The sequence below is a fragment of the Bufo bufo genome, chromosome 3, assembly GCF_905171765.1.
Source record: "Bufo bufo chromosome 3, aBufBuf1.1, whole genome shotgun sequence".
Taxonomy (NCBI): Eukaryota; Metazoa; Chordata; class Amphibia; order Anura; family Bufonidae; genus Bufo; species Bufo bufo.
In genome coordinates, this window is record NC_053391.1 from 402,305,796 (window position 1) to 402,321,278 (window position 15,483).

Consider the following 15,483-nt stretch of genomic DNA (forward strand, 5'->3'; position numbering starts at 1 on the left):
GCTCGCCGCACGGGATAGGATAATTACCACGTGTGATGAAAAGAAAATTCCCAGCAGACGAGTCTTCAATGCTTGCAAAGTTTTATTGCCTGTAACAATAGTCCATCAAAGGGACGCGTTTCGGCTCAATTGCCTTTCTCAACAAACAGATAAATATACATGTTCAGCAACTCATATATATATGCGTATCAATGATTGAGGAAAGGAAAATCACAGTGATGTGAACGCCCATAATAGGGGCGGTATGTACAAGGTCACATGGTAACAAAATCAAGGTAGTCAATCAGGGAATCAAAAAGCGCAACAGGTAACAAAATACATGTCAATCGTAATGAAAACGAAATAATGTTGTTAAATACCAATACAGCTGAGGGACTCCTTCATTTATATGGTAGATGTCTGGAAAAAAATATAATAATGCAAAAAAGATTATAAAAATCAGTAAAATTGAGATGAACAGAAAAAATAGCACTACAAGAAGTAAGATATGCATAATTTCATAGTCGCGGTTGAGGCCTCTCGGATATAGGGTATCAAGGGTATGAATCCAGTACGCCTCCCGACGCAAAAGTAATTTTTTAATGTCGCCACCCCGTCTGGGTCTAGAAATCTGCTCTATCACCTGAAATTTTAATTGAGCGACTGTATGATGAAACTTATCGAAATGGGAGGGAACTGGTAAAAGCAAATTTTTCGTCCTAATGGTGGATTTATGTTTTCCAATGCGGTCTTTGACGCTCTGCATAGTTTCCCCAATGTAAAGTAACCCACAGGGACATTTTATTAGATATATAACGTTGGCTGATTCACAAGTGAAAAAGCCATCAACTGCATGTGAGCGTCCAGTATGTGGGTGGTGAACATTGGGCCCTTTGATGACATTAGAGCACTGGAAACAATGGAGACATGGAAACGTACCCTTCCGCTGTGTAGCCAGGACCCCTTGTTTAAGAGTACCACGGGTGCTTCCAATATCCGCTCGTACTAGCTTATCTCTGTAGCTAGGGTTTTTCTTATTACAAATGAGGGGCGGATTTTGGAATTCCCTAATTTGAGGGTATGCTTTACCTAGTAAACACCAATGTTTTTTAACGATGTTATCTAATTTAGAATTGAATGGATGGAATTTATGAATCAGTGCCACTCGTAGACTTTTGTCTTGTTTATTCTCAGAGCTACGGGGAGAATCCAACTCATTTATGGTGTTAGTTAGGATGGATGACGGGTACCCTCTTTCTTCAAATCTTGTGGTCATCTCTTCTATTCTATGGCCCAGTACTGAGGGGTCAGAGACAATTCGTCTGACCCTCTGATACTGGGACTTTGGAATAGCTTTTTTTAGAGCAGATGGATGGGCGCTGGTAAAGTGGAGGATGCTATTTCTGTCTGTCTCCTTTCGAAATAAATCAGTTGACAAATTACCTTTCACATCCTTGATAACCCTTGTATCCAAAAAGCTGACCATCCGACTGTCACTTGTGACTGTAAATTGTAAACTAGTACATGCTTGGTTCAGGTATGAAACGAATACCGTGAGGGTCTCCTGTGACCCCGCCCATATGCAAAAAATGTCGTCAATAAATCTTTTCCACACCAAAATGTGGTTGTGGTACCACTGACTGCTGTATACAAAGTTATCCTCAAATTGAGACATATATGCATTTGCATAGGGCGGGGCCACATTAGACCCCATCGCGGTCCCACGCTTTTGTAAATAATAGGAGTCCTCGAACATAAAATAATTCTCATATAGGACGAGGTGAAGCAGCTCTTCAAAAAATTCTCGCTCTATAGGGGAGTAATTACTCCTTTCTAGGAATAACCTGACAGCCTGTATACCTCCACTGTGTTCTATGGAGGTATACAGGCTGACCACATCAATCGTAACCAGTAAACTGTCCAGAGGAACTGGACCCAATTGTGCAATAGTGTGCAAGAAGTCCTGTGTGTCTGCCAGGTATGATGGAATACCTCTAATTAAAGGTGTAAGGACTTTCTCAAGCACTATTGCCAAGGGAGACAAAATGGAACCCACCGAGGCCACAATAGGGCGACCAGGGGGATCATTCAAAGTTTTATGTACTTTAGGGAGTACGTAAAAAACAGGTGTGATCGGTGTTTGGTTGATCAGGAAAGTGTGCATATTCCTGTCCAAAACACCCAATGCAGCAAAGTGATCCACAACTTTCATTATTTTACGTTTTATACCAAAAACAGGATCAGTGTTTAACATTTCGTATGTGTCAAAATCTGAAAGTTAGGGGGGGGCGGAGCCAACGGAGCATGGTGCAGGACGCTTGAACCTTGAGCTCCTCACCACACCACCCGGCTTATCAGCTACAATAGCTTTATTCTCTGCCAAATCATGGGTAAACCCAGCAAAGAGAGAGGGAAGGAAGCGGAGGCTACCCCGAGGGTCAAGAAGTCTCATGGAGACGTGAACAAATTCTTCCAAAAGAAGCTGTCTCTAACAGCCGAGCGCAGCAAAATGGCGCCGGCTGATTACAGCGACGCAGCACATGAAGAAGATGATTCGGATGGGGCAAGCTCCTGTGCCCACTCTGAGCCTCCGGATCGGGAAGACCCGATACCTATCACCAGATCCTTTCTTAAACATACGCTGGCACAAGCTCTCTCACCAGTTATGAAGGAACTGGCCGATATAAAAGCTGAAGTGACGCACGTGGGACACAGAGTGGAGGCCTTGGAGGAGTCACAAGCTGCGATCATCCAGCACAGCAAAGGAGTGCAATCACAAATGCAAGTGCTCCGCACGCAGGTAAATAATGCTTACCTCTATCTTGAAGACCAAGAAAACCGGGGTCGGCGGAAGAATGTGAGACTGAGAGGAATCCCAGAGACGGTCTCTCCGGATGATCTGCTGGAAACGGTCCGTCATGTATTTGCTATGCTACTGGGACCGGACCGAGCGACAGCCATTACAATTGAAAGAGCCCACAGAGCTTTACGGCCGAAACCTCCAGCAGGCGATCCCCCTCGGGACACAATTTGCGCCTTACTTAATTATCTGGACACTGCAGATGTCCTGAAAGCAGCGAGGGAAAAGGAAGAGGTCCTACTTGATAACAGCAAGATTCTGCTATTTCAGGACTTAGCCGCGAGCACTCTTGCTAAACGCAGGGCCCTGCGACCGCTGACGACAGAATTGAGAGCTAGGAAGCATCCCTTGAGGTGGCTGTTTCCATTTGGTCTCAGTACCACCATAAACGGGCGGCAGATCCTGGTGAAACACCCGAACGACCTACAGAAGATATGGGAGGCGTTAGATATCGCACCGATGGAAATAACACCCTGGTTACCAGTGGCAGATTTCGATGAACTCCCCAAGTTAACCGTTCCCTCTCCATGGAATCGTGCGGGGAAGTTTAAATCCCCCAAGAAGAGAGCTGATCCTGCGGATTGAGGTTCCTCACGTGAGACTCTCATAATACTGCCTAACCCTTTAATTTTTTCAGGACCGAATGAAGGGACTTAACATCACTTGGGCCTAAGTCTGGTTTGTTGTTGATGATGTTTAATATAATGCCAATCTGAGTCAGAGGTCACTATGCCGCTATAAGTTATGGTTGTTCTCACAGTTTATTGTTAAGTATTTCACACAGTGGGTTAATGGAGACGACTAAGAATCTGATTATGTAGACCTAGTTACTGATTGGGATTCCAGACTCAAGGTCACTAATACAACTATATAAGGTATTATAACTTTCATTGGTTCCCTTATTAGTGGGCAGGTTTGTCACAATGTCCTAGCCGCGGTGGTGGCGTTCCGATGGAGATCGTGGCTCTCACCAATAAGTCATCTCCCCCAACATACATCCACATGTATGTCATTCTTGTTATCTACGAATGTAGGTTTTTGGCTTACCTCGTTTTTTATGAGGGGCCGATTTATAGTTTTAGTTTATTATTTGTTTCTATTACTCCCTTTGTCAGTCAGAGATTGGTAATAATGCGCTTTATGTACCTCACTCTTTTTTTCGTATGGCTAAAGTCACGGTAGTGACGCTGAATGTGAACGGGATGAATGCACCTCAAAAACGCAGCCAAGTATATCATATGCTCAGGAAGGAAAAAGCAGACATCGTGTTTCTGCAGGAAACACATTTTAGGCATTTACACGTACCCAACATAGAAAAACAAACATTTTAACTGCTGGTACCATGCTACCTATTCGACAGCAGCTAGGGGTGTCTCCATAGGGGTGAACAGCAACATTCCTTTAGTGGTGCTAGATAAAAAAGTAGATCCTGAAGGAAGATTTCTGTTCATTAAGGGTAAAATATTAAACTCTATTGTCACTTTGGCCTCCTTATACGCCCCGAACATTAAGCAGGTGTCATGGGTAGTCCAGACTCTGGAAGCGCTTAGGTTGTTTACTGAAGGGACTCTCATTGTAGGGGGAGACCTTAACCTGGCTTTGGATTCTTCAAAGGATTCCACGTCCAAGCATACCTCTATTTCTAGGAAACAGATACGCAGGATTCAAATTAGTTTAGCGGGCTTGGGAATCTCGGATGTATGGAGGATACTCCACCCTAGTGATAAGGACTATACCTTTTTCTCCCAAGTCCATGGAACTTACCAAAGGCTGGACTACCTGTTTTTGTCTAATAATGCCCTGACATCTGTAACTAGCTCCTCAATTGGGTCTATAACTATATCAGACCATGCCCCTGTTGGTTTTGGCTTCAGACTCCAAGATATACCACCTAAAGCTTGGTCGTGGAGGCTTAATACCACACTTATAGAGGACTTAACTAATAGGGACATGATTAATGATAAAATGCAAGAGTATTTTAAAGTGAATGATATACCTGAAACTTCAAAAACCATATTATGGGAAGCCCACAAAACAGTCGTTAGGGGGGAATTGATTAGTTTGGGTACCAGGGTAAAGAAACAAAGAGCTAAAAAAGTAGATGAGCTTTTACTTCAAATTTCAGCACTAGAGAAGAAGCACAAATCTAGTTTGTCAGAAGAGGCCCAAAATACTTTAAATCTCCTACGTTCTCAATTAAAGGATATGCTTAACGTTAAATCGGCCAGGGCCCTACAAACACTAAGATTTAAGTATTATTCGCATGGAGAAAAGGGTTCTAAATTGATGTCAGCTCTCTTGAAAGCCCAGAGGAATAAAACTTTTATTAGTGCAGTTAAGACTACTTCAGGCAATAGATTAACTACGACCCCTGCCATAGCTGAAGAATTTTGTAAATTCTACACCTCCCTTTACAATCTAGAGGACGTTTCCAGGAACACTTCTCCTAACATGCAAGACCATATTGACTCATTCCTTCATTCCATCAAAATACCTACCCTCTCTGAGGATGGAAAAGCTAGTTTATTAACACCTTTCACTATTCAGGAAGTAGAAAAGACCCTCCACACTATCCCGTCTGGCAAAAGCCCGGGTCCTGACGGGTTCCCTATTGCATATTATAAAAAATTTAAAGAGGTACTGCTGCCACATTTCACTAATTTATGCAACTCTCTGATGTCAGGCTCTTCCTTCACTCCCCAGGCTCAATTGGCGCACATAACTATTTTACATAAGGAGGGGAAAGATCCAGAAGAGTGCGGTAGTTACCGGCCCATTTCACTGCTCAATACAGATCTGAAATGGTGGGCGAAGCTCCTGAGCCAGCGCATATCCAAATTGCTCCCAGATCTGATAGGAGAAGAACAGGTTGGTTTTGTGCCGGGGAGGGAGGGTAGACACAACATCAGTAGGGTCATGCACTCCATATTTGCAGCTAAGGAAAGAAAAATACCGCTACTGCTCTTAGGGACAGATGCTGAGAAGGCGTTCGACAGAGTTAACTGGCTTTTCATGAAATCCTGCTTGGTTGCGTTTGGCTTTCCCCTGCAGGTCATAGATGCAATTCTTTCACTATACTCTGCTCCCTCGGCCAAGGTATTGGTCAATGGAACTCTGTCGGACGCCTTTCAGATTAAAAATGGAACCAGGCAGGGATGCCCACTTTCCCCGGCCCTGTTTGTTTTGACCTTGGAGACTCTCTTACTGAAATTCAGACAATCACCTAACATCATGGGTTTGAGAATTGAAGGCGTACATCATAAGATGGCGGCATTTGCTGACGATCTTCTATTGATGATTACAAACCCGGTAGAAGCCATGCCACATGTTCTAGGAATTTTTGAGCAGTTTGGGGGGGTCTCTAATTTTAAAATAAATATGGAAAAATCTGAAGCCCTGGGATTCTCATTGGACCCTGCCAGAAAGAAGCAGTTAGAAGCTCTGACCCCTTTTAAATGGCCACCTACAGCTATAAAATATCTAGGAATCATGGTTCCGGCTAACCCAGCCCTTCTCTTCAGGCTTAATTATATCCCTCTACTAAATAAAATAAAAATGTTCCTCTCTAAACCTTCATTTCCCAATCTTTCTTGGTTAGGGAGAAAAAATGTCCTGACGACTTATGTCCTACCTCAGGTTATGTACACATTCAGGTCTATTCCAATTACTGTTCCAAAATCATTCCTGAATAAATTGAAAACACTCATGGGTAGGTTTCTCTGGGCAGACAAGAGAGCTAGGCTTTCATATGAGCTTCTTACTAGACGAAGAAAACAAGGAGGCATATCCCTCCCAGATCTATCAATGTATATTCAAGCTATTCACTTGGAAAGATGGTTAGCTCTATCTAGGCCGCAACCTTTCCCACTGCATGTTTCTCTAGAAAGGGCCCTCTTGGGGGTGAATCAAGAGCACCTTTTGTGGAGACATAATAGCAGGATTCTCAATAGACGGGTAGTTTTGAGTGATATCACGAGGTGTACTATTACACATTGCAATGCCACCTCAGCTCTCAACATGAGTGGGAACCGCCTTTCTCCCATGGTGCCTCTTCGGCTACTCCCACAAGTACTCTCCGCCACGTCAATTAAACAACCAGAGGTTTGGGGATTTGTTCATAATCTTAGATTGGGGGACTTAAATAGAATCCTCCCGAACTCTGACTATTACACTGCTCTAACTGAAAATACAGGTGAGGTGATAAATATGATCCAGAAATGGGATTTTGAGAATACATGCGCAAAGTTTTCGAGGTCTGCACATCTGCCCCTTCCAGATCCTACCTGGTTGGAAAATTATGTCCTTCTCCCCTCCATTCCCCCAAAATGCCTTTCTTTAATATATAGACAACTATTGATTGGGAGAGATAAACAGACTCCTGCCTACTTGAGGGAGTGGGAGAGAGAACTGAATATCACTTTAGATGATCGGGATAAGGCATTTATACTATCTAACTAACATGGATTCTCGAGGTGCGTGCGGGTCCAAGAGAACTCGGTCAAGATACTTACTAGATGGTACCGAACTCCGGAATTTCTTCATAAAATTAACCTAATACCTTCCAATGTTTGTTGGAGATGTTCCATTGGAGTAGGTAACATATCGCACATTTGGTGGGACTGCCAAACACTGAGACATTTCTGGCATGAAATTGAAACTGTAATCAATAAGGTATGCAACACTCAAATTGTCCTCACGGGCCCATTGATCTTACTGTGGCGTCCAGAGAAAAACTTTAGACCTAATAAAACTTCACTAGCCACTCATATGGTTACAGCTGCAAAACTCCTTATACCTATTAAATGGAGGGAGGTAGATCCCCCAACTTTGACTATGTGGTATGATAAAATGAACCTAATATGTCGAATGGAGGAATTGGCGGGGTGGGAAAACAACAATAGGAAGTTGTTCCTTAAAATATGGCAACCTTGGCTCACGCATATGGAGAAGAAGTATGCTCAGGGGCAGTGTTAGCTCATTCATATTGTATATCTTACTAGCATATTGCGATAGATAGTGCATACTCCATTTTTCCCTAGTTCACATTTTACTTTTCAAGAGGTGTAAGTTACGTGGTAACAATCAGATAACCATTTACCAGATATCCTGACTGACATATTTAATTTAATTTTTTCTCCTCTTACCTTTATTGTTTAATGGTTCTTTCATGTTTGTCCTTTCATACTGCATTAAGCATGGTGGAGGGGACGACTGGGGGAGGTTGGTCTCTTAGCCAATGCCTCATCTAGGCCTCAAAATATAACAGCGTGTATGGAAGAGTTAGTTGACTCTAGCGTTAAACGAGGGCTTACTGCTTATCTCAATGGCGGCAAGAGACGGGCCACCTATACGGCTGATTCCTTTTTCACTTTGTCTGATGGTCAGATTTGTGTAACTATTTTGCTCTTATTTGCTGTAATATCTGATGTATTCAACTGAGCTTTGTTTGTTTTCATGCCAAAAAATTGACATAAATAAAGATTTACAAAAAAAAAAATCTGAAAGTTGACGATGCACCTCCGCCACATATTTTATCCTGTCCATAAGGACAATAGCGCCCCCTTTGTCTGCTGGCTTCAAAACAATTCTTTTGTCTTCCATTAATGTTTTAATCGCCAACTTTTCCTCTGGTGTTACGTTAGATGTAAACCGCATTTCACCCCTCTTAATGCCATCTATATGAGTCTTGATGTCCCTATAGACCAATTCAATATAGGTCTCAACAGGATGATAAAATTTGGGGGGCATGAATTTACTCGGGTCCTTCAGACCTAGATCACTCAGACATAAACTTGGTCTTTCGCCATCACCCGAACCGGTAATCCTGTCACCTTTATCCAGAAAATGGGCTTTTAAACGTAATTTCCGAAAAAACTGGTTTAAATCAATGTCAAACTGAAAAGTATCAAAGGAAGTTGAAGGACTGAAAGAAAGTCCTTTCTGGAGGGCCGACATCTGGACGGGACTCAATATATGTGAAGACAGGTTAATCAAGAGCGACTGTTCCTTACCTGTGAGCGGGTTTGTACAGCTTGACTCGGTCCCGGCCTCGATGCGGCGGCTGCGGTGTTTACGTCCCGCACGCCTCCTCCTCCTCGTGGACGCTGACCGCTTCTCCGAAAAAAAGGAACGGAACGGGTGTCTTCGCTTCCGGAGCTGGAGGTAAGAGATCCTGGTCTTGTCGGGCGTCTGTAACCTGGTTTTTGGTGCCAAGTAGGATCTTGCCATTTATAGACACGGTTGAGATGGTAATCTTCGTTGTCCCGCAAGAACTTCGATCTCTTCTTCGTCTCAGTCTCCTTCCGATATGTAGCAATATAATTGTCCACTGACTCCTTCAGTGTCCCGAACTCCTCTGAGGTTTCGGAAATTACGTTTAAAAGCCCATTTTCTGGATAAAGGTGACAGGATTACCGGTTCGGGTGATGGCGAAAGACCAAGTTTATGTCTGAGTGATCTAGGTCTGAAGGACCCGAGTAAATTCATGCCCCCCAAATTTTATCATCCTGTTGAGACCTATATTGAATTGGTCTATAGGGACATCAAGACTCATATAGATGGCATTAAGAGGGGTGAAATGCGGTTTACATCTAACGTAACACCAGAGGAAAAGTTGGCGATTAAAACATTAATGGAAGACAAAAGAATTGTTTTGAAGCCTGCAGACAAAGGGGGCGCTATTGTCCTTATGGACAGGATAAAATATGTGGCGGAGGTGCATCGTCAACTTTCAGATTTTGACACATACGAAATGTTAAACACTGATCCTGTTTTTGGTATAAAACGTAAAATAATGAAAGTTGTGGATCACTTTGCTGCATTGGGTGTTTTGGACAGGAATATGCACACTTTCCTGATCAACCAAACACCGATCACACCTGTTTTTTACGTACTCCCTAAAGTACATAAAACTTTGAATGATCCCCCTGGTCGCCCTATTGTGGCCTCGGTGGGTTCCATTTTGTCTCCCTTGGCAATAGTGCTTGAGAAAGTCCTTACACCTTTAATTAGAGGTATTCCATCATACCTGGCAGACACACAGGACTTCTTGCACACTATTGCACAATTGGGTCCAGTTCCTCTGGACAGTTTACTGGTTACGATTGATGTGGTCAGCCTGTATACCTCCATAGAACACAGTGGAGGTATACAGGCTGTCAGGTTATTCCTAGAAAGGAGTAATTACTCCCCTATAGAGCGAGAATTTTTTGAAGAGCTGCTTCACCTCGTCCTATATGAGAATTATTTTATGTTCGAGGACTCCTATTATTTACAAAAGCGTGGGACCGCGATGGGGTCTAATGTGGCCCCGCCCTATGCAAATGCATATATGTCTCAATTTGAGGATAACTTTGTATACAGCAGTCAGTGGTACCACAACCACATTTTGGTGTGGAAAAGATTTATTGACGACATTTTTTGCATATGGGCGGGGTCACAGGAGACCCTCACGGTATTCGTTTCATACCTGAACCAAGCATGTACTAGTTTACAATTTACAGTCACAAGTGACAGTCGGATGGTCAGCTTTTTGGATACAAGGGTTATCAAGGATGTGAAAGGTAATTTGTCAACTGATTTATTTCGAAAGGAGACAGACAGAAATAGCATCCTCCACTTTACCAGCGCCCATCCATCTGCTCTAAAAAAAGCTATTCCAAAGTCCCAGTATCAGAGGGTCAGACGAATTGTCTCTGACCCCTCAGTACTGGGCCATAGAATAGAAGAGATGACCACAAGATTTGAAGAAAGAGGGTACCCGTCATCCATCCTAACTAACACCATAAATGAGTTGGATTCTCCCCGTAGCTCTGAGAATAAACAAGACAAAAGTCTACGAGTGGCACTGATTCATAAATTCCATCCATTCAATTCTAAATTAGATAACATCGTTAAAAAACATTGGTGTTTACTAGGTAAAGCATACCCTCAAATTAGGGAATTCCAAAATCCGCCCCTCATTTGTAATAAGAAAAACCCTAGCTACAGAGATAAGCTAGTACGAGCGGATATTGGAAGCACCCCGTGGTACTCTTAAACAAGGGGTCCTGGCTACACAGCGGAAGGGTACGTTTCCATGTCTCCATTGTTTCCAGTGCTCTAATGTCATCAAAGGGCCCAATGTTCACCACCCACATACTGGACGCTCACATGCAGTTGATGGCTTTTTCACTTGTGAATCAGCCAACGTTATATATCTAATAAAATGTCCCTGTGGGTTACTTTACATTGGGGAAACTATGCAGAGCGTCAAAGACCGCATTGGAAAACATAAATCCACCATTAGGACGAAAAATTTGCTTTTACCAGTTCCCTCCCATTTCGATAAGTTTCATCATACAGTCGCTCAATTAAAATTTCAGGTGATAGAGCAGATTTCTAGACCCAGACGGGGTGGCGACATTAAAAAATTACTTTTGCGTCGGGAGGCGTACTGGATTCATACCCTTGATACCCTATATCCGAGAGGCCTCAACCGCGACTATGAAATTATGCATATCTGACTTCTTGTAGTGCTATTTTTTCTGTTCATCTCAATTTTACTGATTTTTATAATCTTTTTTGCATTATTATATTTTTTTCCAGACATCTACCATATAAATGAAGGAGTCCCTCAGCTGTATTGGTATTTAACAACATTATTTCGTTTTCATTACGATTGACATGTATTTTGTTACCTGTTGCGCTTTTTGATTCCCTGATTGACTACCTTGATTTTGTTACCATGTGACCTTGTACATACCGCCCCTATTATGGGCGTTCACATCACTGTGATTTTCCTTTCCTCAATCATTGATACGCATATATATATTCTAGGCATGGGCTGCTGCCACAATTCTGATGCTGCCAGTATTTGATCAGTAATTGTAAGCCAAAAGTAGAAGTGGGTCCAAACAAAGAAGGGATGCAAACATTTCCATTACAACAGTGATGTGAACACAGCCTTATTGCCACTGCCTCTGCCCCCTTCGCCACTCTTGTCATGTGGCCACTGTTGTCACTGTCACTGCTGCTGCTCCCCATCCCCACTATGTAATGGGGCCACTATTGTCCCTGTTACTTCCACTGCTGTTGACCCCCATCCCAATTCTGTTACAGAACCACTATTGTCCCTATTACTGCCACTGCTGCCACCCTACCTATACTGTCATGGGGCCACTACTGCCACCATCCCCACTCTGTCATGGGGTCACTATTGTCACTGGTACTGCCACTGTCACTTCCCACTCTGTCATGGGGTCACTATTGTCACTGTTACTGCCACTGATGCCACCCTCCCCACTCTGTCATGGGGCCACTACTGTCCCTGATACTGCCACTAAATCTTGGGGCACTGCACAGTTAAGTTAGGGCCGGCGCCACCAGTAAGGCGACTTAGGCAGTCGCCTAGGGCGCCATTTAGCAGGGGGCGCCCGTTGCGGTGTAAAAAAAAAAAAAAAGTTGGTTATATAAGTTCGGCCGGCTGCGCCCCTCATGCTGCGCCTCCTGAGTCTCCGGCGGCCGGAGATTCAAATTAGAGTGGCAAGCGCTTCCCGCTCTAATTTGAATCTCCGGCCGCCGGCTCATTGCTGCGCAGCCTGCGCCTGCTGTGTGTCTGCTCTGTGCTTTTGTTAATGTAGCGTGGCCGAGCTCTGTTCGGTCCGCGGTACTGGAGCTTTTGTTTCCTGTACCCGGCCGGACTGACAGGAAGTGCTCACTTAGTGTACACTTCCGTCAGTCCGGCCGGGTACAGGAAACAAATGCTCCTGTACCGCGGACCGAAGAGAGCTCGGCCACGCTACATTAGAGGTGTGTGTGTGGGGGGACTAATGAGATTGACAAGGGAGGGGGAGGACTAATGAGATTGACAAGGGAAGGGGGGGGAATAATGACATTGACAAGGGAGGGGGGGTGAATAATGACATTGACAAGGGAGGGGGGGAATAATGACATTGACAAGAGAGGGGGGGGGAATAATGACATTGACAAGGGAGGGGGGGAATAATGACATTGACAAGGGGGGGGGGGAATAATGACATTGACAAAGGGGGGGGGAATAATGACATTGACAAGGGAGGGGGGAATAATGACATTGACAAGGGAGGGGGGAATAATGACACTGACAAGGGAGGGGGGAATAATGACATTGACAAGGGAGGGGGGGATAATAAGAGTGACAAGGGAGGGGGGAGGGGGGAATAATGAGAGTGACAAGGGAGGGGGGAGGGGGGAATAATGAGAGTGACAAGGGAGGGGGGGTGGAATAATGAGAGTGACAGGGGAGGGGGAGAATAATGAGAGTGACAAGGGAGGGGGGTGCCGGGGTGGAATAATGAGAGTGACAAGGGAGGGGGGGGTATAATGAGATTGACAAGGGGGGGGAATAATGACATTGACAAGGGAGGGAGTGGGGGAGAAGAGAGTGACAAGGGAGTCCGCAGAGCCAGACTGCAGCCAGAGACCAGATCATCTTATTGTCCTGATGGTAAGTAGACAATGCAATATGTTTATTATGTAATTGTTTAGTTATTAATACTACATTGGAAACTAATTTGCCTCTTATTTAGGGTCCATTCACACATCCATGTGTGTTTTGCGGATCCACGGATCCGCAAAACACGGACAGCAGCAATGTGCGTTCCGCATTTTGCGGACCGCACATTGCCGGCACTAACAGAATATGCCTATTCTTGTCCGCTATTGCAGACAAGAATAGGACATGTTCTATTTTTTTTCCGGATCGGAATTGCGGATCCGCAATTCCGGATCGGGGCCGCACGTCATGCGGCCCCATAGAAATGTATGGGTCCGCAATTCCGTTCCGCAAAAAAAAGACAGCTACAAGAAGCTGGATTAACCCTAAGGGAAACCTAGCAGTTCTTTTTATTTAAAAGCTGAGAAAGGGGTGGAACATATGTGATGTCATGATATGGGCAGATCATCTGATAAGGGGAGGGCAATTTTTATCTTGCCTAGGGCGGCAAAAATCCCGGGAACCGGCCCTGAGTTAAGTCCACGCGATAAATGAGATTTGACGCTAACAATGACCTATAATACTGATGCACAGTAAATCTACAAAAGGGATTAAAAAGCATGTGTTTACTGCACTATGATGTATATGGTAATAAATGACACCTGCCTATAATACTGATGGCACATTACCTACAGAACGGATTAACTATAAATGTGGGTGCACTAGAACATAATCCACACGGGGATATACTCTCCCTGAACTCTCCCTGCAGTTTAACTTCCAAGCTTTCACACTGACATTGGGCTACCAAGTGGGATGAATATGATTAGGCATAGGTATATCTGATTTATCGCAATTCACAACAAATTAATTCAGAATGAATCAAATTGCTTGTCGAAGTTCGGTAAATCTGCCATATCAAATTTTTCAAAACTTCTCCCATCTCTACCTGTGGGCATACATGAGATACAGTACATCACCCATAGTCTCACATGTTAATTATTAGTACATGTTTTGTTATTTGAAGCTTCATTATAGAATGGTGTAGTCACCTATACTATTTTATTCAGAAAAACAAAAAAAGGTTTAATGACCCAATAAAGAAGTTGTATGAATTAGAGTCTATAGATGCTATTCTGTGAGATTTACTACATTATAATTTGACTTAAATGAAAACAAAATTAACCATATAATCGTGCTTGCAGATACAGATGCACATACCAAACCATTTATACCACTTTTATTTGCCTTGCACAAGCTTATTGAGGTATTGCGGTCACTTTTATTTTTTTTTAAAGAATGCTCAGAAGACTTTAAAATAATAAAACAAGCAATACACATTTTACCAATTACCTGCTGCTTCTGTTCCGATGGTTCCTAATAGCTCCCTGCCTGTGTCTATACTTCCTGTTTCCTGCTGACATGGGCTCAGCCAATCATTGGCTACAGTGGGTTACTACCGCAGCCATTGATTGGATGAACAGTCACATATATGTGTCAAGAGGGACCATGCAGCACAGAGATCACTGGGGGATTGGTAAGGTGATTGTTACTCCACTCCCTTTATTATTTTATGCCGTTCTGAGTGGTTTTAAACATTATTCAGTGGATAGACAGATAGATTTTGCTTCTATACTTTATTCTCCTTTACTTTCAGACTTTCATGGCATTGCTGGGAGCTGGCCATAGAAAACGCAATGCAGCCTGAATATTAAGATTCCATAGACTCCCTAATATATGAGGAAGTTGGAACATTTCGCTCTCACAGAATAGGCAATTCCCAGAACATTATTTGCTTCATTACATCAGGCAGTTCTTCAAATTAACCACTTCACGACCACCCATTGACTATAAACATCCTTGGGCTGGTTGTTTATCTCTGAATGGATGTTCTGGAACGTCCATTCAGAGATCGCAGCTGCACACTAATCGTGCAGCTGCATAGCAGGGGGGCAGCTGTCAGGGACTGTTCCTATATGTCCTTGCCTTCTAGATAGCTGTATACACAGCGCTGTGTATACAGATCAGGAAGCGCTATGCTGCTTCCTGTCCCGGCCCAGCGGTCATGTGATCGCTGGGGCCTGGTGAGTGCAGTAGCTGTCGGGTCTTCTACAGACCTCGATCAGCCCTGCACTAAGGCTGTACAGCCTCTCTGGGGGGTGTATTTTTCCTGTAACTGGGACTACTATGT

The 15,483-nt window shown here is 43.7% G+C and overlaps 1 protein-coding gene across 1 annotated transcript in view; it reads right to left on the minus strand.

Moving 5' to 3' along the window:
- Positions 1-15,483, minus strand: part of LOC120993822 (autism susceptibility gene 2 protein-like) — a 396,608-nt gene that overhangs the window by 259,423 nt on the left and 121,702 nt on the right. The gene's annotated exons all lie outside the window — the stretch shown is intronic.